Consider the following 21922-nt stretch of genomic DNA (forward strand, 5'->3'; position numbering starts at 1 on the left):
TGAAGCCAGGCTCCTTGGGATGAGATTCTACTCAAATGCTGTCTCTATCTCAGTGTCCACCTATAAAGTAGAGGTGAGAAGAGTCCCTCGCCACAGAGCTGTGGTCAAAATTAAATGGGTGAGTACTAACTTGCTGGAAACAGTGCTAGCCCATAGGAAGCAGTAGGTAAGTGTTCATCATTACTTTATGCTCAGATTGTCTGAGTCCAAATCCCCTTCAGTTTGCATTGTTTATTTTTTCCTTTTTTTTTTTTGAGACGGAGTTTTGCTCTTGTCACCCAGGCTGGAGTGCAATGGTGCGATCTCGGCTCACTGCAACCTCCACTTCCTGGGTTCAGGCGATTCTCCTGCCTCAGCCTCCTGAGTAGCTGGGATTATAGGCATGCGCCACCACGCCTGGCTAATTTTGTATTTTTAGTAGAGACGGGGTTTCTCCACGTTGGTCAGGTTGGTCTTGAACTCCCAACCTCAGGTGACCTGCCTGCCTTGGCCTCCTAAAGTGCTGGGATTACAGGCGTGAGCCCCTGCACCCAGCCCTGCATTGTTTTGAACTCAGACTTCCAAAAGTCATGCACCTTCAGCCTCCTCCCCTGGCTGTATCATCCTTTCTCTCCAGATCTTGGTCTCCTTTGCAAGTGGAGGGATGGTCATAAAGCCTCCTTCCCTTGCTGGTCTGGTCATTAAGCCTCCTATCCTGACCAACTGTGCTGTCCATAATGTGTCTATTTCTGCCACTTCTGATTGGCAGGGCACACTGATTGGTCCCAGGCGGCCCATTCCACCTCCCTAATTTTTCCATCACTCCTGAACCTCCTTCAGTGACTTTCCCCAGCACTGGCCCTAGCTTTGAAAAGTTTTATGCCTTTCCTAAGCACACATCCAAATGTAAAAACACTACATGAAGCATCAAGCCCTGGTTTAGAGCTTCAGGCCAGTAAATTAAAAGTTATAGTTCCCACAGTAACCATCTTTCTTCCTACTATGCCCATATTTAGAACTGCGTGCTACTGTAAGGCCTGACAAATTTATTCTCTCTCTCTCTCTCTCTCTCTCTCTCTCTCTCGGTGTGTGTGTGCGTGCACGTGCATGTGTGTATGTCAGGTTGGCTGAGTTTATGAGGAGTGCAAAATCTCAGAACTTTTCTGACTCTGGTGAGGTTAAATTCTCAGCAGCAGTGGGTGCTGTATGGTTGCTCGAGCAGGAAGAACTCCAGAGCACACCCTGATGAATGCCCAGGAAGCTGCATTCAGCGCATCTCTAGGGTTTGGTTGGGCCAGTATCGTGACAGATAAAACACAGAGAGACGAGACAGACGGCAGTGACCGAAGGGAAAAACCAAACAAGCAAGGAGCAGGGTTAGGGGAAGAGTGATTTGGGGAGCACAAAAGAAAGTGGCAAAAAGGAAATGGGTACTGAGAGGAAGGAATATATTGGGGACTCCAAGAAGTAGAAATGACACAAAGAAGAAGAGATAGGCAAAATACTCAGAAGAAGGAAAGGTAAAGAAAAGGGCCGGCGGGGGGGCAGGGGAAAGAATTAAAATGGAGAGTAGACCAGGCACGGTGGCTCACACCTGTAATCCCAGCACTTTGGGGAGGCCGAGGTGGGCAGATCACGAGGTCAGGGGTTCGAGACCAGCCTGGCCAGCATGGTGAAAACCTGTCTCTACTAAAGATACAAAAAATTAGCCAAGTGTGGTGGTGCGTGCCTGTAATCCCAGCTACTTGGGAGGCTGAGGCAGGAGAATCACTTGAACCTGGGAGGCAGAGGGTGCAGTGAGCCAAGATTGTGCCATTGCACTCCAGCCTGGGTGACAGGGTGAGACACTGTTTCAAAAAAAAAAGGAGGAAAAAATTATACAAACAACTAATCTTGTAGATACTTATAATGTACATCTTTCACATTACACGTGACAGAGCTTTCACTCCCACAGGATCACTAGATGTCTGTCCTCCATCCCTCCCGTGCTAGCTGTTTCCATGGGGAGTCTCCGCAGGGTATGAAGGGTAAGAGAGGGTATTCTGTGGCCAGGCCGCCCTGGGTTGCCTGGGGCAAAAGAAAAAGGCAGAAAGGAAATGGAGACAGGAAGAGGGAATATGGAACCCAAAAGGTAGAAATGACAAAAAGAAAGAAGAGTTAGGCAAGACGACGTAACAGCTAAGTGAACTTCAAGCTGGTTAATGTTCCCACGCCTCAGTTTTTTCTCCTTTATAAACTGAAGATAATGGCCCCCATCTCATGGGCTGTCCTCAGTACTAACTAAGTGTACTCATGAAGCACCAGTAAGTGCTGTGTGAATGTAAAGGCTGTAAAAGTTTGACATTCAGCCCTCCCACAAACCCCAGAAACAGGTATCTACATCCCCAGGTGAGGCTGGAGGAAGCCTGACTGAGTGACTCTCCCAAAGATCAACAGGAGGTGGAATTCCAACACACCTAATGCTCCTTCTACTAGAGACCGGGGAAAAGGAGGGAGGGAAGCGTGGAAAACAGGGAAGAAAAGAAAGGGAGAAGGACCTTTCCCTGCAGGGTGAAGGCAGACAGAGTAAGAGGGCAAAGAGACCAGAGAAGAGAAAAAAAAAAAAAAAAGAATGGTAAGAGAAATCCTGAGGTCCCTTGACAAAGGCAGCCAAGGTGGAGGCCAGCTTGGGGGCCGTCTCCATCTGACATCAGGGGCCCTGCTAGCTGGTGAGGCTGGCACTTGATGTTGCAGGCTGCCGACTCCCTGGCAACTTCCCGCTGTTCGGCCCACATGCCTGTCCATCCCTCCACCCACACCTTTCCATGGCTCCATCCATCACCCTCCCGGTCTCATCCAGAACCACAGAACCACTGCCACAATACAGAGCAGGTGCTCATGTGGACCTTGTCGTGGTGCTTCCACAACAAGTCTGCCAGTTCTTTCCTAACTCTGGAACCTACACCAGAGCTGGCGGGGCACCAGATCCCAAGTCCTCATCTCTGGGGGAACCCCAGGTTGACTGGGCAGCCCATGGAACAAATCAACCTTTGGCTTGAGAGCAGTGCAAATTTGCTATGGATGTCACTGAAAGAAATAAATATAGAAACCCCAGAATGGCTCTGGGCAACTGTTTTCCAAAGTCCAGCCACACTCTGTTAGCAGATGTGGAGGCAGCCACAACTGCAAAATGTTAATCCAATTGACATTTTGAGGGAGGGACGAAGGAGGGAGGGAGGAGGAGGAGAAGAGGCTTACTGGTCAGGAGAAATGGTTTCAGCCATTTCTAAAAGATAGGAAGGAGGAGGGAATTAAAAATAGATTTGTTGCTGCCTTAACACTACAAGCCATGCACACGCCATTGATCACAGAGAGAATAAGCACGGCAGAGGATCCGATGCACCAGGACCAGTAGGCTCATTTCTCACTGGCAAATATTGACTGCGCAGTAAGAAACTCAAGACTGGAACACAGCTCCTCATGGGGCAGGAAACAAGTCAGTCAGCAAGCAAAACGCATGCCTCTCTGCTCACGTCCATACATCTCTACACAGGTTCGGACATAAAAATCTGCTAAGCCCCATTAATCTAAGATTCGCAGCATGTCCTGGGCCATCATGGCTGATTTCTAACAAGCATTTGCAAACGCCATGACTCCACTTAACAATTAGCCTCCTCCTACTGTCTGGGTCAGATCCTTCGATGGGTCTCACAGGAAGACAATGGGAGACCCACATGGAACTTAGAACAGCCTTGGCCTAGGAGTGGTGGCCTCTCATCTTCTCTAGGCAGCTCCTTGGACTCTAGAAGAGCAGCTCTCTTCCTCCCTCCACCCCCATATTTCTTTTCTCCTAAGTGAAGAGGGTTACAGTATCTTGAATAGACCTTAGAGAAAAGCATCTCCCTCATTATGTCACTGATTTGTTTCTGAAAATAAAATGTTTTGTGCCAAAAGGCCACCATGGAACCAATCTCCTATTATTTTAAGTAGGACAAATTAGAATTAAAAATTAAAATTTATTGTATGCTAAGAAAAACCGCCCACTTCCATTTCCAATCAATGTCCAAAATAGAAAAGAAAGTACCATTAGATACTTGTATGTAAATGACAGCTTCTCTTGTTAGGATGCAAAATGCTTAAAACACTGCTTCCTGATCTCAAAACTATCTATGCAGCCATCAGCCAATAGTGGCTATGCATACAGTAACATGGCCTTCCCCAATAATAGCAACTTTTATTTTATTTTATCTTATTTTATTTTATTTTATTTTATTTTACTTTATTGAGATGAAGTTTTCCTCTGTCACCCAGGCTGGAGTGCAAATGGCACGATCTCGGCTCACTGCAACCTCCGCCTCCTGAGTTCAAGTGTTTCTCCTGCCTCAGCCTCCTGAGTAGATGGGAGTACAGGCACCTGTCATTACACCCGGCTAATTTTTGTAGCTTTAGTAGAGATGGGGTTTCACCATGTTGGCCAGGCTGGTCATGAACTCCTGACCTCAGGTGATCTGCCCACCTTGGCCTCCCAAAGTGCTAGGATTACAGGCATGAGCCACTGCACTGCACCCGGCCAATGGCACCATTTTAGACCCTGATTATCCTCTTGCTGATGCTTAAGGTTTTCAAAATGTGTATATATCATTCTGATGTTCTACCAATTGTATCAGTCCAATATTTATCACACACACCATTTTGCTAAAAGTATTGTATTAATTTTTGCAATGTAAGTATAAATTCTCTGTATGTAAACATCACTCCAAAAATATGACATACATATTTTTTATGAAGTTTAGGTATTTAAAAAAAAAAAAAGGCAGAGAACTACCATTCAAACCTGCAATCCCATTCCTGAGTATATACCCAAAAGAATATAAATCATTTTATTATAAAGACACATGCACACATATGTTCACTGCAGCACTATTCACAATAGCAAAGACATGGAGCCAACCTAAATGTACATCAACAGTGGACTGGATAAAGAAAATGTGGTGCATATACACCATGGAATACTATGCAGCCATAAAAAAGAATGAAATCATCTCCTCTACAGCAACCTGGATGGAACTGGAGGCCATTATCCTAGGCAAATTGACGGAAGAACAGAAAACCAAATACCACACGTTTTCACTTACAAGTGAGAGCTAAACTATGGTTAGCAAAGGCAGAAAGAGCAGTACAATGGACATTGGAGACTCAGAAGCGGGAAGGCTGGGGGAAGTAAGAGCCAAAACATTACCTGCTGGGTACAATGTACACTACTTGGGTGACAGGTCCACTAAAATCTCAGACTTAACCACTACACAATTCATTTTTGTACCCAAAAACCACCTGTAACCTTAAAGCTACTGAAATAAAAAAAAAAAATAGAAAAAGAAAAGAAAAGAAAGAAAGAAAAAAAAAAGAGAGAGAGAGAGAGGGAGGAGGGAAGGAAGGGAAGGAAGGCAAGGAAGACAAGGAAGGCAAGGAAGGGAAGGAAGGAAAGGAAGGCAGATGATTTTATTTATTTATTTATTTATTTATTTATTTATTTATTTATTTATTTATTTTGGAGACAGAGTCTCGCTCTCTCATCCAGGCGGCAGTGCAATGGCGTGATCTTGGCTAACTGCAACCTCCGCCTCCTGGATTCAAGCAATTCTCATGCCTCAGCCCCCCAGGTAGCTGGGATTACAGGTGTCCACCACTACGCCCGGCTAATTTTTGTATTTTTAGTAGAGACGGGGTTTCACCATGTTGCCCAGGCTGGTCTTGAACTCCTGAGCTCAGGCAATAAGCCCGCATCGGCCTCCCAAAGGGCTAGGATTACAGGCATGAGCCACCGTACCCAGCCAGATCATGTTTTTTAAAAAACCAAGGGGCAGCAGCATTATTAACAATAGGCAAGGTGGAAAAAACACAAATGTCCGTCTACAGATGAATGGGTAAACACACTGTGATACGTACATACAATGGAATACTACTCCACCTTCACAAGAAAGGAAATTCTAACACATACTACAACATACCTGAACCTTGAAGACATTTTGTGCTAAGTGAAACAAGCCAGACACAAAAGGACAAATCTATAATTCCATATAGAGGAAGGATCTAGAGTAGTCAAACTCACAGAAACAGAAATACAGGTCACCAGGGGCCAAAGGTGGGGGACGGGGATGGGTAATGGGGAGTTATTTTTTCATGAATATAGACCTTCTGTTTGAGGTGATGAAACCATTCTGGAGATGGGTGGTGAAAACAGATGCACAACACTGTGACTGTGCTTAATGTCACCGAAGTGTACACTTAAAAATGGTTAGAATGGTACATTTTGTGTTGTGTATATTTTACCAAACTGAAACAAACAAACAAGACTCATTCTACTATGAAAACCTCAACTCATGGCCGGGCACAGTGGCTCACACCTGTGATCCCAGCACTTTGGGAGGCCGAGGTGGGCGGATCACGAGGTCAGGAGTTCAAGACCAGCCTGGCCAACATGGTGAAACCCCAACTCTGCTAAAGATGCAGAAGGTTGCCTGGGTGTGGTGGCGCATGCCTGTGGTCCCAGCTGCTTGGGAGGCTGAGGCAGGAGAATCACTGGAACCTGGGAGGCGGAGGTTGCAGTAAGCTGAGATTATACCATTGCACTCCAGCCTAGGCGACAGGGTGAGACTCCATCGAAAAAAAAAATAAAGAAAGAAAAACTAACACAAAAAAAAGAAAAAGGAAAAGAAAAGAAAAGAAAAGCTCAACCCAGAAGCACGCTGTAGGGTGTGCCTATGTGTCATGATAGACTTTATATGATAAGTCTTAGGTTGCCCTGCAACCCAGGTGTAGCCAGTGACCATTTTACTCAGGGGCGCACCCTGGAGGAAGGAGCAGTATCTGCTTACTGTATCTGAGGCCCGATACAGTCCTGAGGTGGCTCCCTCTGTTACCACTGTCTTGATAGAGTGAATTCTGGAATTGGTTTTTCCTGGTGACATTAGCAGCATGTCAAATGACATGTTAGATGTTAGGAAAGGGCTCTCATTGGTAAGATAAAGTGCTATCAACAATGTGGACTGGCTACAGTTTATTAGAGATACTTGCCACTTCTTCATAACACAGAATGAAAATCTAGAGAGGTTGACATCAACATTCTTAGTGATGCTGTCTAAGGGGTGATCCACAGCTAGCCTGTTTCCAGCTGCTGCTTAGAAGAAACTCTGTTTGCCTAATGCCAACTATGAGGGTGACAGCAATGGTCCCTGTCACAGTGTCACGCTTGCCTCTAGTGAACCTTTCTGTAAGAGAGTGGTCAGAGCATCTGAAAGGACAGAGGGCAAAAACGTATCTTCACTGTTGGCTGAATCATTGTGTGCCTACTAATGAATGTTTGATCAATAAACGTCTTTCTGTGTGGCAGAATCTGGTGGAATAATTATTTTTTTTTCCATCACAATATGTTAGTGAAGTTCTAGTTTGAGGTTCTTTCATTTTCAACTTTTTGGCCACTACTATTACCTACAAATTCAGCTAAGAGTTGTCCATGACCAAACTGATTTAGGTAAATTCACACACTCACATATGCACACACACGGAGAGAAAGAGAGACGGAGAGATAGGAGGGGGAAGGGAGAGAGAGGAGAGAATGAAAAAAATAGGATCAGGTAGTCCCCTAGTCTCTTCCAACTATAAAAGTTTGCATTGAACCTTACCTAAGAAATGCCTAGTGGTCGTGTTTCCATGGCCAGCACTGACTTTGGGGGGCATGAGCAAGGATTAGGAGATTAGAGAATGAGACTTTGGGCTTATCTTTACAAAGTAAAAGAAATAAATTGCTTACCGAGCATCTTTAGTGAATACTGTATCCAGACCATATCCCCAATCCCAGTTATTTCAGTCCCCTAAGATTTTAATTTTGTGTACTCTCTATTCAATTCAGCAAAAATCACCCTTGTCCCATAAAGCAATGATCAGATAGCTGCAGTGATTTTCTTTTTTATTTTTTTTGAGACAGAGTCTCACTCTGTCTCCCAGGCTGGAGCACAGTGGCACGACCTCGGCTCACTGCAACTCTGCCTCCCGGGTTCAAGCAATTCTTGTGCCTCAGTTTCCTGAGTAGCTGGGATTACAGGTGTGCGCCACTATACCCGGCTAATTTTTCTATTTTTAGTAGAGACGGGGTTTCACCATGTTGGTCAGGCTGGTCTCGAATTCCTGACCCCAAGTGATCCACCCACCTCAGCCTCCCAAAGTGTTAGAATTACAGGCGTGAGCCACAGCACCTAGCCGTGATTTTCTTGACAAACAACTGCCACCTGATGCAGATGAAGAATGATACCACACATCCTATATGATTTTATTTTCAGATTTTTCCCTAAGGTTTTATTATGAAAAATTCCAAGCACACAATAAAGTTGAAAGAATTTTACAATGAACATATATATAGCTGCACCTATAATGTACCATGACTGTCTTACCATATTTGCTTTATCATATTTATCCTTCTATCCATCCATCAACACATCTTTGGTTTTTTTTAATGCATTTCAAAACAGTAAGACAGTCAGCAGCACATTACTTCCTAGGCATTTTAATATGTATATCATTAACCAGGGTTCAATAGTGTTTGTGGGACTTTTCCCCCACCTTCAATGTAAAAGTTACATACAATGAAATGCACAAACCACTGGGCAAATTTTGACAGTGCATACTGCTACGTAACCCAAACACTTTTCAAGATGCAGAAGGTTCTGGAGTGATGAGGAAGTTCCCTCAAGCTCCTCCTTTGACAATATCTGCATCCTCCCACCAGAGGCAATCCCTTCTTGATTAAGCTTAGTTACAGATTGGTTCTTCCTGTCCCCAAACTCAATCTATTAGGAATCCTGACGTACACACTCTTTGAGTAAGCTTTTTCTCATAGCATCAAGTTTCTGCAATTCATTCAAGTTGTTTCATGTACTGCTAATCTGTTTTTACTTACTGCTTGGTGAGTGGCATACCATAATATTAACAGAGCACAAATTATTTATCTATTCTCTCAGTGACGAATACCTGGGCTATTTTTGCAATAACAGTTTCATAGTCCAGCGATAACTACAACTGCAATGGAAGGGTCAGAGGGTAGATATCTATTCAGTATTTTTTTTTTTTTTTTTTTTTTGAGACAGAGTCTCGGTCTATTGCCCAGGCTGGAGTACAATGGCGCGATCTCGGTTCAATGCAACCTCTGCCTCCCAGGTTCAAGCGACTCTCCTGCCTCAGCCTCCTGAGTAGCTAGGACTACAGAGCACATCAACACACCCAGCTAACTTTTTATATTTTTAAAAGAGACAAGGTTTCACTATGTGGGCCTGGCTGGTCTCAAACTCCTGACCTCAAGCAATCTGCCCGCCTCGGCCTCCCAAAGTGCTAGGATTACAGACCTATCTATTCAGTTTTATAGGAAATCACCAGACCTTTCTTTAAAGGGGATGAACCATTTATAGTCCCACCAGTAATGTGTGAGAGTTACAGTTGCAACACATCCTTACCAACATCTGATGTTGTTAGTTTTGTTTTATTTTAATTTTAGCCACGCTGGTGGGTTTGAAATGGCATCTCATTGTGGTTTTTCCTGCTTCCTGTGAGTTACTTGAACATTTTTTAGAATTCCATCGTAATTTACCTACGGTGGCTTTTAATGCATCTCTTTGTATGGCTTTTTGAACGGTTGCTCTAGATATTACATTACATATGCATAATTTATCAAAGTCTACTGGGGCTGACATTTTACCAGTTCGAGTGAACTGCAGCACACTTAACTCCTATTGTATCCCTTTATCCTCTCTCATTTACAGCAGGATGGCCTTAAATATTTCCCTTACATACATCAAAAGCCACATTAGACATTTTCCAAACTCCTTTATTACTTGGACTCCGTTGTGGAACTCAGTTTCCACCAAGCACACACACCTGCATGAGATGACAGAGGCAAAAATGAACGTCAGGAGGCAGAGGATGCTCTTGGGCTTCTGCTGCTTCTACTGTTTTCTGGCAAGCATGAGCAAGGGATGTTATTTTGCTTTTGAGGTAGCTGTTGTTAGAGCTCTGAGTCCGGTCCCAAACTTCTCAAGTATCAAAAAGTGTGGCTCTCGTCCTGCTCACACAGTTCTCAGCAGACGCGGCAGGGTCCTTAAGGGAGCAGCCGCCCCGTGGCTTCTTAACCACAGTTTCCTTGGAGGTCTGGTTTGATACGGTTCTCGCCTGTGCCTCTAGCCTCTCTTAGGATTCTGCAAGGCACTTAAGAATAGCAATACACGGCCGGGCGCGGTGGCTCAAGCCTGTAATCCCAGCACTTTGGGAGGCCAAGACGGGAGGATCACGAGGTCAGGAGATCAAGACCATCCTGGCTAACCCGGTGAAACCCCGTCTCTACAAAATATACAAAAAAATAGCCAGGCGAGGTGGCAGGAGCCTGTAGTCCCAGATACTCGGGAGGCTGAGGCAGGAGAATGGCGTAAACCCGGGAGGCGGAGCTTGCAGTGAGCTGAGATCTGGCCACTGTAATCCAGCCCGGGCGACAGAGTAAGACTCCGTCTCAAAAAAAAAAAAAAAAGGAATAGCAATACACTGGCCGGGCGCAGTGGCTCATGCCTATAATCCCAGCACTTTGGGAGGCCAAGGCGGGCGGATCACAAGGTCAGGAGATTGAGACCATCCTGACCAACAGGGCACTCTAGCCTGGCGACAGAACAAGACTCTGTCTCAAAAAAAAAAGAGAAATACATCTTTTTCTGTTGAAGCTCATGTATCCTCTTGTCTGTAACTGAACTCTAATGGTTATAGTTCCACAGCTAATTACTGGCAGAACTGGGATCAAAACTCAGATCTCCGTTCTTTCTTCTGCAGTGTGCTGCAGAGTCTTTCTCTCAACAATGTTCTTCAAAGAAGAAAGAGTTGAAAGTCCCACATTCTATTTTGAGAACACACACTGGGAATGAAATGTTTGTATTTCTCTGTCACATCCTTTTCACCCTATATGTGTGGTTATCTTTGCCTGGGTGAGTTAAACCACTGCTCAGGAATGAGACACTGTGGGTGTTTCTTAGGCAGCACAATGGTGACAGCAATGGGCATATTTTTCTCCCGTGCCTTGTTACTGGGCTGGATTAATCAAGACATTTGTTTCTTAAAAGATTCAACTCACCCCAGTAAACACAGAAGGATGTAATCTGCAGTGGCTTCTCACACTTCATTGCATGTGGACAAACCCTTATTTATTATTTATTTTTTAAGATGGAGTGTCCCTCACTCTGTCACCCAGGCTGGTGTGCAGTGCAGTGGTGTAATCTCTGCTCACTACAACCTCTGTCTCCCAGGTTCAAGCGATTCTCTTGCCTCAGCTCCCCGAGTAGGTGTGAGTACAGGAGCACGCCACCACACTCGGCTAATTTTTGTATTTTTTTGTAGAGATGGGATTTCACCATGTTGGCCAGGCTGGTCTTGAACTCCTGGCCTCAAGCAATCCACCTGCCTCAGCCTCCCAAAGTGATGGGATTATAAACGTGAGCCACTGTGCCCAGCCAACAAACCCTTAGCTTAGAACTCAAAGATCTGGATGGACATTTCAGCTCAGCTACATCCCAGGTAAGGCCATTGACTGAACCTTTACTGAGCTTCCACTCATCCAGCCCAACTGGCTTCCTTGCTGATCTTCCAACAAGACAAGCACACGCCTGCCACAGGACCTTCACACATGCAATGTCCACTGGATGGAATCTGCATCCTCTTGATATTTGTGTGCTGTGCACCCTGACTTCACTCTAGTGTCTGCTCAAAAAGCTTTCCATAACACCCTGCTCCCCTGACTTACCTTTTCCCCCATAACAGTCAAATGTCTCAATCTTATATACATACCTATTTCTTCACTGATTATCCCCTGTGACTGGCACATAGTAGGAACTCCATAAATCTTTCAGGAGTGAATGAATGTCTGCCTGCAAGTTTGACAGAGACTCGGGGTCCTCCTCTGTAGGCTGACCTCCCAAAGCTGACCTTGAACAACTGCTGTAAATATGAACTGAGACTGGTTATATGAAAACCCACGATAGTGAAAACATGTGCTCAGCACATAGTGAGCATTTTACAAGTTTCATTGTTTCTAAGAAAAACTATTTTTCACATTCTAACATCTCTGAAGTCGAGAAAGTCTGAGCAATCACTGGAGATCACAGAGCAGAGGCTGACACAGTTGTTCCCATTAATGCCTCTTCGCAGAATGGGTATCAGAGGCTTCAGTGAAAATCCCAGAGACAATGAAGGGAGTCACTCTTTTAACCACTATGAACCAAATGGTTGTGGGAAGAGGCAGGAAGAAATGGAGAACCGGATGTGTTCAGTAACATTCCTAGAAGCAGAGCCAGGAGGCGGCCAGCTCTACAGAACTGCAAAGTGGGTTAAGCGTCGTCTTCACGGGATTCTCATAAGAAATGCTGCATGCTCACAATGATGCAGGGGACAGCACGATATAGACAGATGCAGGAGACAGCGCTGAGTTGAAAAATGGATTCTGAAGAGTGAGACTCCAAGAGAAGAAGCTTTTGCAATATCTGAGCCAATATATTTGCCTATACTTTACCCTTTATATGTAGGCATAGCAATAAAACATGACAAAAACCCAAGTCTAAAATAGTTCTTTCAATAAGCATAAAAGAAAGATTCAAAGGGATTAAAAAAAATTGTGCCATGATTTAATTAAAAGATTTCTTGGCTTTACATAAAATAATGCCACGTCTTACACTCAGCAGCATCTAAGGTTAGGTGAATTTGTTTGGAAAAAAACTGAAAAACAAGACTTCAAAGCACTCTTGACCCCAGACACTTCTCTACTGGTTCATCCATTGACCTAATTTCCCTGTATTTAATTCCCATGTCTATTTTCAAGACTGACTTACATTGCGGATTCCAAAACAACCATTGACTTACATCGCAGGTTCCAATGTAACTACTGTCCTTAACGTGTACATAGATTTGTTGCCTTCTCTCCAGGGGCATGAGATTTGTTGCCTCCAGGAAAGGCAACAAAACTATGTATTCCTTAAGGACAGTGGTTCTCAAAGGGTTGTCCTGGGACCAGCAGCAACAGCATCACCTAGACAGTAGTTAGAAATGCACATTTGCCGGGCGCGGTGGCTCACGCCTATAATCCCAACACTTTGGGAGACCGAGGCGGGTGGATCACGAGGTCAGGAGATCGAGACCATCCTGGCTAACACAGTGAAACCTCGTCTCTACTAAAAATACAAAAAAATAGCCAGGCATGGTGGTGGGCGCTTGTAGTCCCAGCTACTTGGGAGGCTGAGGCAGGAGAACAGCGTGAACCCGGGCCATGGAACTTACAGTGAGCCGAGATCATGCCACTGCACTCCAGCCTGGGTGACACAGTGAGACTCCATCTCAAAAAACAAACAAACAAAAAAACCAAAAAAAAAGAAATGCATATTCTGAGGCCTCCCAAGACCTGCTAACTCAGACATTGGAGGAGAAGAAGGGTGTTCCAACAAGTCTTTCAGGTCACTATGATTCATGCTATAGAGTTTGAGAATCGCTGCTCTAGGAAAAACACCCAGTACCATCTACCATCAACTTGACCACTCAAGTGTCACCACTCATTGAAGCTTAACTACAATGTCCAGAGAATTAACTGCATACCAGGCACTATGTGGAAGGCTGAATGCTGCCTCACAATCCAAAGTGGTATGTGTGTAAAAAATACAAAAATGGGATGACATGAGGGCTGGCGGGGGTGCCAGAACCATGCTCTGTTCAGGGGAATAGAGGACTGATTCTGATCCAAGAGTCCCGGTGGACTTCATCTCTGAATTTTATAGGTGAAGAAGCTGTTCAGAGCCCACTGTGGTGCTCTCTTATTGATGGAGAGGCACAGTCCCTCTCCCCCAAATGCTGGTGGCCTGGAGGCGGTGTCTGAGCTGGCCTTGAAGAGTGAGTAGTAAACCCACAGGTAGGCAGAGGTCTTGAAGGACATTCCGAGTGGAGGGAAAAACAGAAACAAAAGTAGGGAAGTGTGAAAGTAATTATTTTGTTCAGGGAAGAGTGGGCAGCAATCTGCAGTCGTGTAGGTACCTTTTAAGCTTGTAGGAAAGGCTGACGAGTGAGAGATCGGGAGGGACAGGAGAATGTAGCCCGAGAGTGGATTTCCACATCCATGGTCTGAGGTAAGCAGCTGGCAGTGAGGACAAAGATGTTGACGGCAGTGTTTCTCACCCTGTAAGAGGAACATGGGATTTCCTGGAATCTCGTTAAACTGCGGGATCTGATTCATCATCTTGGGATGGGCCTGCAGTTGTGTCTTTTTGAGCAGCTCCAAGGTGATGCTGGGATCACACTCGGAGTGGTGAATGCAGGTGCTACAGGGAGAGTGCATGAAGATGCTTGGAGATGATGCCTTTACATTGCTGTCAGGATACATGGTTGGGTGGGTCCATGATGGTGTTTTCAGAAGAATGGCAATACATGGAAAGGAAAATGGGAATTGGGGGCAAAAGTTTTTTATAAAGCGAAGGCGGAACATGGAGTTCTGCAGACGAAAAGGAGGTTGTTGGAAACAGAACAGTGCATCCACCGCAATTAGTCTCGGCAGTGTGTGACAGTAAGTTCCTGATAACAGTGGCTTAAACCAGAGGGACTTTTATGTCTCTCTCACATTCCCAGAAAGTCAGTAAGTTGGTAGTGTAGGGTGGAATGTGATTTAACAGTGCCATTGGCCTCCCAGGATCCCATCATTCTGCTTTGCCATCCTCAGCTGTAGGTTGAGGCCCCTCAGTGTCCAATATCACACTAGAGCATCAACATCCTTGTTGCAGGCCGGCAGCCAAAAGTAGTGGAAGAGAAAGCCAAAGACGGGGATGCATCTCAACAGCAAAAGTCATTGTAAGTGGCTTCCCTGAAGTTCCATGGCTATGCCCGACTGCCACAGGGGCAGGGAGACATAGTCATTTCTCTGGCTGTTTTGCTCTCCTGAATGTAAGCAGAGGTCTGTTCCTAAGCAGAAAAGGGACAATGGATATAGGGAGGCAACGTGGCAGTCCTTGCTGCAAGTGGAATCCATGGTGACAACTCAAAAGGGGGAGGGCACAATGAAGTAATCAGATTCTTAGGGGATACTTGAGTGTCAGCCTCCTGTGCTCACGGATGTCCGAATCTACTTGTGTCTTGCGATTTCGCTAGTTCATTAGTGTGAGTGTTCCTCTCCTCTGTCATAAAAAACCTGTCCCAATCCTTCTCATCTGCAAGAGCCAGCTCCACTGCCATCTCCTCCAATAATGGTGGCTGCATTTCACAGGGTTGTTCAAGGAGATAGTTCAAGAAGTCAAGGAGATAAAACACTTGGAACAATGCTTGGCACATATTATGCGCTGGGCACATAATAACCACTTAATAAATGCTAGATATGAATTATATGCACCAAGACCCAGCATGGGTGCAGACACACAGTAGGCACTCAATATGCATTGGCTGAATCTAATCTGTAGCTTCTGGACTGACTTCTGTGCCTTAATTTTCTTCCTGTGGCTCATGTGTCCACCACACCTACCATTCTCTAAGGCCCAGCCAAAAGCCAGAATCTAGCCCCAACAGGGACATTATTTAGATGAAAGAACATTTTTCCACAGCCATCCTAGTTTTCAGGGCCTTGCCAAGAAATAGAAAAGAAAAGCAATATAAATGTTAATAGGAAATTGTCTATTCACTTTTACTTAGGCTAATCTATGGCGGACCAACAAAGAGGGAATTAGACAGCCGGAGGGACAGGAAAACACAGGACCTTGACAGGCTGAAGCCCAACAGACTGCAGTTTCCAGGAGGAAATGTAATTCCAGGCCGACAACGAAGGCTACATGGAAATCAGGACAGAGGGTTTCTCCTTGGGATGCCTCTATGGTGTGAGATGAGGTTCCTACTGTGGTCCCTGTTTTCCTGGGCATCCATCAAATTAGTGCCTACCATATGCAGCCACAGGTCTGACTGGTAGGGACAAAAGGGTGATTATAGCAGCTCCTGTCCCCAAGGACTACAGAAGCAAGAAAAATAAACTAATAATTACAATACAGTGTGAAGTAAATGTTACTAGATGTTTAGGCTCAAGATATTAGATAAGCAAGGAAGAGGGGCAGATTGCCAGAACAACAGAGCAGGAGAAAGATTAGGTACAAAGTTGTCTTCTTGTAGAACAGAAGACCCTGAGGCGGGGTTCTAAAGGGTGAATAGGAGTTACCCTGGCAAAGAAGGCAGGAAAAGGTGTTCTAGGAAGTGAGACCACCAGGTACAAAGACTAGAGAGCATGAGTTCACGTCCTTTCCAGGGACACTGATGAAGCTCAAAACCATCATCCTCAACAAACTAACACAGGAACAGAAAACCAAACACCGCATTTTCTCACTCATAAATAGGAGTCGAACAATGAGAACACATGGACACAGGGTGAGGAACATCACACACCAGGGCCTAGCGGGGTGTGGGGAGGGGTTGGAGGCAAAGGGGAAGGAGAGCATTAGGACAAATACCTAATGCATGTGGGGCTTAAAACCTAGACGACGGGCTGACAAGGTGCAGCAAACCACCGTGGCACATGTATACCTACGTAACAAACATGCACGTTCAGGTCATGTATCCCAGAACTTAAAGTAAAAAAAAAAGAAAAAAAAAGACTAGAGAGATACATCATGATAGGCTAAATAATGCCTCCCAAAGATGACCACCTGATAATTCCTGAAATTTGTGAGTATCACATTACATAACAAAAAAAGGACTTTGTAGGTATGATTAAAGACCTTGAGGTGGAAGATGATCCCAGATTATCCTGCTGGGCCTGAATATAATCACAAAGGTCCTCGTAAGAGAGATGCAGGAAGAGTCGGCGTCAGAGGGAATGTTGGTGTGATAATGGAAGCAGAAAGTGGTGTGATTCATTTGCAGAGGATGGGGCCACAAGCCAAGGGATGCAGGTGGCTGCTAGAAGCTGAAAAAGGAAAGGGGATGGGATTCTCCCTCAGAGCTTCCAGAAGAAAACAGCCCTATGGACACCCTGAATTTAGTTCAGTGAGACTGATTTTGGACTTCTGACCTCCAGAACTATAAAAGAGTAAATCTGTGTTATTTAAAAGAGTAAATCTGTATTATTTTAAGCCATTAAGTTTATGGTGATTTGATACAGTAGCAACAGAAAACGAACATACACGTGTTAAGGGTGTGTCTTCCAGAATGTTAAGGAAGAACATCAGAAAACTGAATCAGAGGAGGCAGGCTCAGGCCAAGTCATGGAAGGATCTGTGCACCAGCCTGAGTTTAAGTTTTATCCTCAATGCGGAGCTTCCACTAAAGCGTCTCAGCAGAGGGATACTAAAGCGCTGACTCATCAAATTTCTGGATCTTAAATCTTAGCAATGACCACATGTCTAATTCTCCATTTTATTGACTCATTTCTTTTATTATAGACTGTAATGACTGTATAAAAAAAAGGAATAACCTAATGGAATATGGAAGGCTATTTCATCCCTCCAAATTCCACTCTAATGTTCTTGAAGATGCATACACGTATCTGCAGGGCTGTGATCCAGTATGAGCATGGGTGTGCAGACAGGGAGACTTACTGGAAATTGGGGATTTCTCCCCAGAATCCTGGCCTGATGACTGCTGTATGGCTACAAAGGTCTTGTTCAAATGTCCCACCCTGCTTCAACTCCAGCAACAGGACAGGCAACCCATGTTCACTGAGTGCTCTCTTAGGGCCAGAAGCTTTGTGAACATCCTATCATTGAGCTCTCCACAATCCTTCTGCGCAGTACCCTCAGCTGCCGGGAGCCTCTTGTAACTGAGCCTGATTCCCTGAGCACTGCTGTTGCAAGGCACGACACCCATCAGTGAAGCCTGGAAAAGATGATCATCCACCTACACATGGTCCCTACCTACCTCTGCCCAGTCTCTGTCTATACACAGAAAAGCCCTGAAGGGTAGAATTCCAGCCGGCCTCCTCCTTCTCACTCACTCTTGGTACACCAACCTTTATGCACTCACACACCCCGCGTCAGGGCCCCTGCCAGCTATGTCTTTGGCCGAATGTTGCTTGCTGCCAAAGGAATCACTTAGGTGGCCTCTAAGCAGCCCCGGATCTGACAAGCTGGGTCTGCTCTAGCACTGCCGCTAGACCCCTGAGGCCATGGCCAGACACGCAGAGGCTCTAAAGCAGTGCTCTGGCTGTTGCCAGAGCAGGGGACCCAAACTAAGGAGGATCCAAGGCACAAGAAGCCTGAGCTCAAATCCTCACTGAGACACTTCATGGCTGTGAAACCTTGGCCAAGTCACTGTCCTTCCATCAAAACAGGAGGGTATGGCCATCACCTGTGCTTGCCACCATGGTGCACCCCACAAGTTAGAAAGCGACACTTCCCATGCATCTGACAGGTTCCACAGCCACAGAGGGCTCTGTGGTGGAAACACAACACAACAAAACACAACACAACACACACCTGGCAACACTGGGCATGCTGAAGCCTCAAATTTGAGCTGTTTTCAACAGTGTTGTCATGAACAGATTCTTGCAGTCTATTCCACCCCCTTCCATCTTTTCTTTTAGAATCTATATTTGGAGACAGTACTTCCCTGGAAATAAAAGCATTGAGTTGAAAGGTCTATCATGGAGTTAAAGGATATGCACAATTTATGGTTCTTGTGATGACCTGGCTCTCTCCAGGAAGAGCAATGTCGATCCCACCAAGTCAGATCAGACAGCACTGCTCGTGTCCCTACTTCATTCCAGCATGGAACCAAGCACTTCAGTTATTCTTTTGCAATACCACACAACGCTCAGCCCCATTTGACTGATGAGGAAAGTGAAATTATGGAAAGCAAAGTGACTTGCCCAAGGCAATGCAGTTATTTTGATACAGAGCTGGGAGAAGGATCTGAGTCCCTGGAATCTTCCAACTCCATTGTATCTGCTGAATTATTCAGGTCTTTGAGTTATCCCACACTACTTCAACAGCTCTCGTTTATTACACATAACCACAGGCCAGGTTCTAGACGCTACTTTATTATATACACTACCGCGTTCGTCCAAGGCAATGAGGCAATAAACACGATAATGTTGCTGATGATGATAGTAGCACCTACCTACTACTGAATGTTTAATACGTGCGGGCATTGTGTAAGGCACTTACATTATGTTAACTCTAAAGATCTATGAGTTAGTCTGAACATGCCCAGTTTATAGATGAAAGAACTGGAGCTCAGAAAAAAGACATCCCCCAAGAGTCCCACAGATGATAAATGGAAAACACATCCATCAGTAAATGGATTTGAACACAGGGCTGGCTCCTAACCGTTAACTGCCCCAGGTGGGCGACAAGAGAGACGGTTTCTAAACATGACAGTGAGAAAAATCAGCATTCCGTGTTGGTTTGTCTTCCCTGCAACGTGCCGGCTGTGTGTCGTTTGATCGGTGCTGAGTTTATTTCAACCCCATCAGACTGGCTGCATACAAATGCATGTCTTTCTCCTCTGGGGGCTGCTTCCCATTATAGCAAACATGGATCACACGGCTCAGCCCACACCCCCACACAAGCCTCCAGGGTACCGCCTCCAATGGCCAAGAGGGACCTCGTCAGGGCCTGAGAACAGAGGGAAAACTCCCTCTCAGGGCACCATCTGCACTGCAGAGGAGGACACAGGAAGGGGGAGCTCCTAGAAAGCAGCAAGAGTATCCTGGTATAAGGGATGAGCTTCGAGGCTAGGAAAGAAGCCACAGGTTCAAGTCCCAACTCTGCCCATAACTCAATGTGTGACCTGGGGTAAGTTAGTCTTGGTCACAGGACAACTAATAAAATTATGAAACAAGTAACTTGATGTAATTTCAGATTTCCCTCCTGGAAGGGGATGGAAGAGGTTCTAGTAAAAATAAACTGAATCGCTTTAAAGAAAGGAAGTGATTTGGCAAATCCAGACAGAAAATACCTGGGCCCCAGATCATTTGCATAGCTAACCTACCTTCTTAGAAGTTCTTTTCATCAAAAGACAGAGACATAAATCCCTGTGAATTGGCCCTTTTCTGCCCTCAGGCAGGTACAATCTCAGATTCTTCCTGATCCACAGCATCTCAGATCCTGAAACCACTGCAGAATGAAAGCAGCCTGAAAAAGAAACCATGACCCCATCATCGAGTAAGAATTCTATCATCTTCAGTAGATCCAGAACTGGCACGCGAGACCAATTCCAGCTGAAAAATGTCATGGCTACTAAAGACGTGGGAGGGAATGGGGAAAACACTGGCTTCAGTCCTTCACTGCCCTGACACTAGATGCATCTGCCAGGTGAGAAAGGGAGAGCTCCCGGGGCCACACCTGCCCCTTGGCACAAGCAACCCCATCATTTTACTATGAGTCCATCGGTAAAATACAGGGAGTATCCAGGTGAGTAGGAAAAGCATTCAACCTCCATATAACAAGATTTATAAAATCAACGCTGGCTTGCCAGGGATCCTCTTTGACTGTAACGTAGAGAGTGTCAAGGTGTTAACAGCTGTAAGTGGTTACTAGGTTCCTGAAATCCTATAGCTGGGGTTCATGGTTACATTTCTGATGCACAACAGCCAAGCCTGTCCAAGCACACATGCATCATGCTCCCTCCCTCCTTTCTCCAGCTGCTCTGGCTTTGCAGCCAGTCCTACTCCCTGGTCTCAGTTCTTGGGAATCAAGGGAACTTTCTAAAATATCAAGTTGCTTAGAGAAGTGTCAATTTGTAAATTCTCCACTTGGCCCTGTCTACCTGCAAAGATACAGATAAGTCCGGGGGAAGCAAAAGAGATTTTGTGTCTCTTTTTAGTTTCCAGATGGAGCGCCTCCCACGGTCGACCCACACACCCAAGTGGCTGATGTCACCGTTATGATTTTAGTAGCACTGTGAGGGCCCTGGGGGCGAGAACCCCCATAAAAATCAACAATATCAAGCATAGCTGAGGAAGCCAGAGACAGAAACTAGGGAACCAGAGTGTGCTTAGCTCTGGAAGGGTCTGCAGAATCACCAAGCAGAGACGCATCATATGGACATCTGTGCATACACACAGGATGGAATGAGCCAGGGCCTTAGAGAGGATGACACTTGACCAGGCTGATGATGTCCGAGCTGCTGAGAAGGATCCAGTCCCAAATATCACCCAGTACGACCCTTTGGGAAAATTCCCTTGGCCACTGTGTAGAATGTCAGCCTCGGGACTAAGAAAGCACCTGTCCCAGAGGAGAAAAGAGTGTTTTCAACCAAGCTTGGCACTGTGGTGAGTCCAGCCTCCATGGACTGAACAGAAGTTAGAAGTTGCTGATGTGGAGCTGCTATTGCAGGAACGAAAGGAGGGAGGCGGAAGAGAAAAGAAAAAATCTAAGGAATATGACAGTGCACTGGGCACTGAGGCTGTCTGTGGGGGAAAAGAGGCTCTGGAAGGGGGTTGTGGTGGCCACTGTGTAGACAGAGACCCTTATACCCAGCTTAGCCAGGAGCTCTCCTGAGCTCCCCTCGCCATAACACAGGCATTACATGCCTGCCTGAGGTATTTCATCCCTTCAGGTGATTGTCATCGTACTATGTTGCTAGGGCGGATGTAACAGAATACCAGACTGGGGGGCTGAAACAACAGGAATTCATTCACTTAGAGTTCTGGAGGTTGGAAGTCTGATATCAAAGTGTTGGCAGAGTTTGTTTCTTCTTTTTTGTGTGTGTGAGATGGAGTCTTGCTCTGTCACCCAGGCTGGAGTGCGGTGGTGTGATCTCGGCTCACTGCAACCTCTGCCTCCGGGTTCAAGCGATTCTCCTGCCTCAGCCTCCTGAGTAGCTGGGATTGCAGGCGTGTGCCACCACACCCAGCTGATTTTTGTATTTTCTGTAGAGACAGGGTTTCACGATGTTGATCAGGCTGGTCTCGAACTCCTGACCTTGTGATCTGCCCGCC

At 45.6% G+C, this 21922-nt stretch overlaps 1 protein-coding gene and 1 non-coding gene across 7 annotated transcripts in view; both read right to left on the reverse strand.

Moving 5' to 3' along the window:
* The window catches only part of LOC105493993 (LARGE xylosyl- and glucuronyltransferase 1), a 634501-nt gene that overhangs the window by 400993 nt on the left and 211586 nt on the right, over positions 1–21922 (reverse strand). The gene's annotated exons all lie outside the window — the stretch shown is intronic.
* Positions 18044–18178, reverse strand: LOC112428918 (small nucleolar RNA SNORA76). Its single transcript, XR_003020990.1, has one exon. It is a non-coding gene; the product is annotated as a small nucleolar RNA SNORA76 (small nucleolar RNA).

The sequence above is a fragment of the Macaca nemestrina genome, chromosome 15 (genome assembly GCF_043159975.1).
Source record: "Macaca nemestrina isolate mMacNem1 chromosome 15, mMacNem.hap1, whole genome shotgun sequence".
Taxonomy (NCBI): Eukaryota; Metazoa; Chordata; class Mammalia; order Primates; family Cercopithecidae; genus Macaca; species Macaca nemestrina.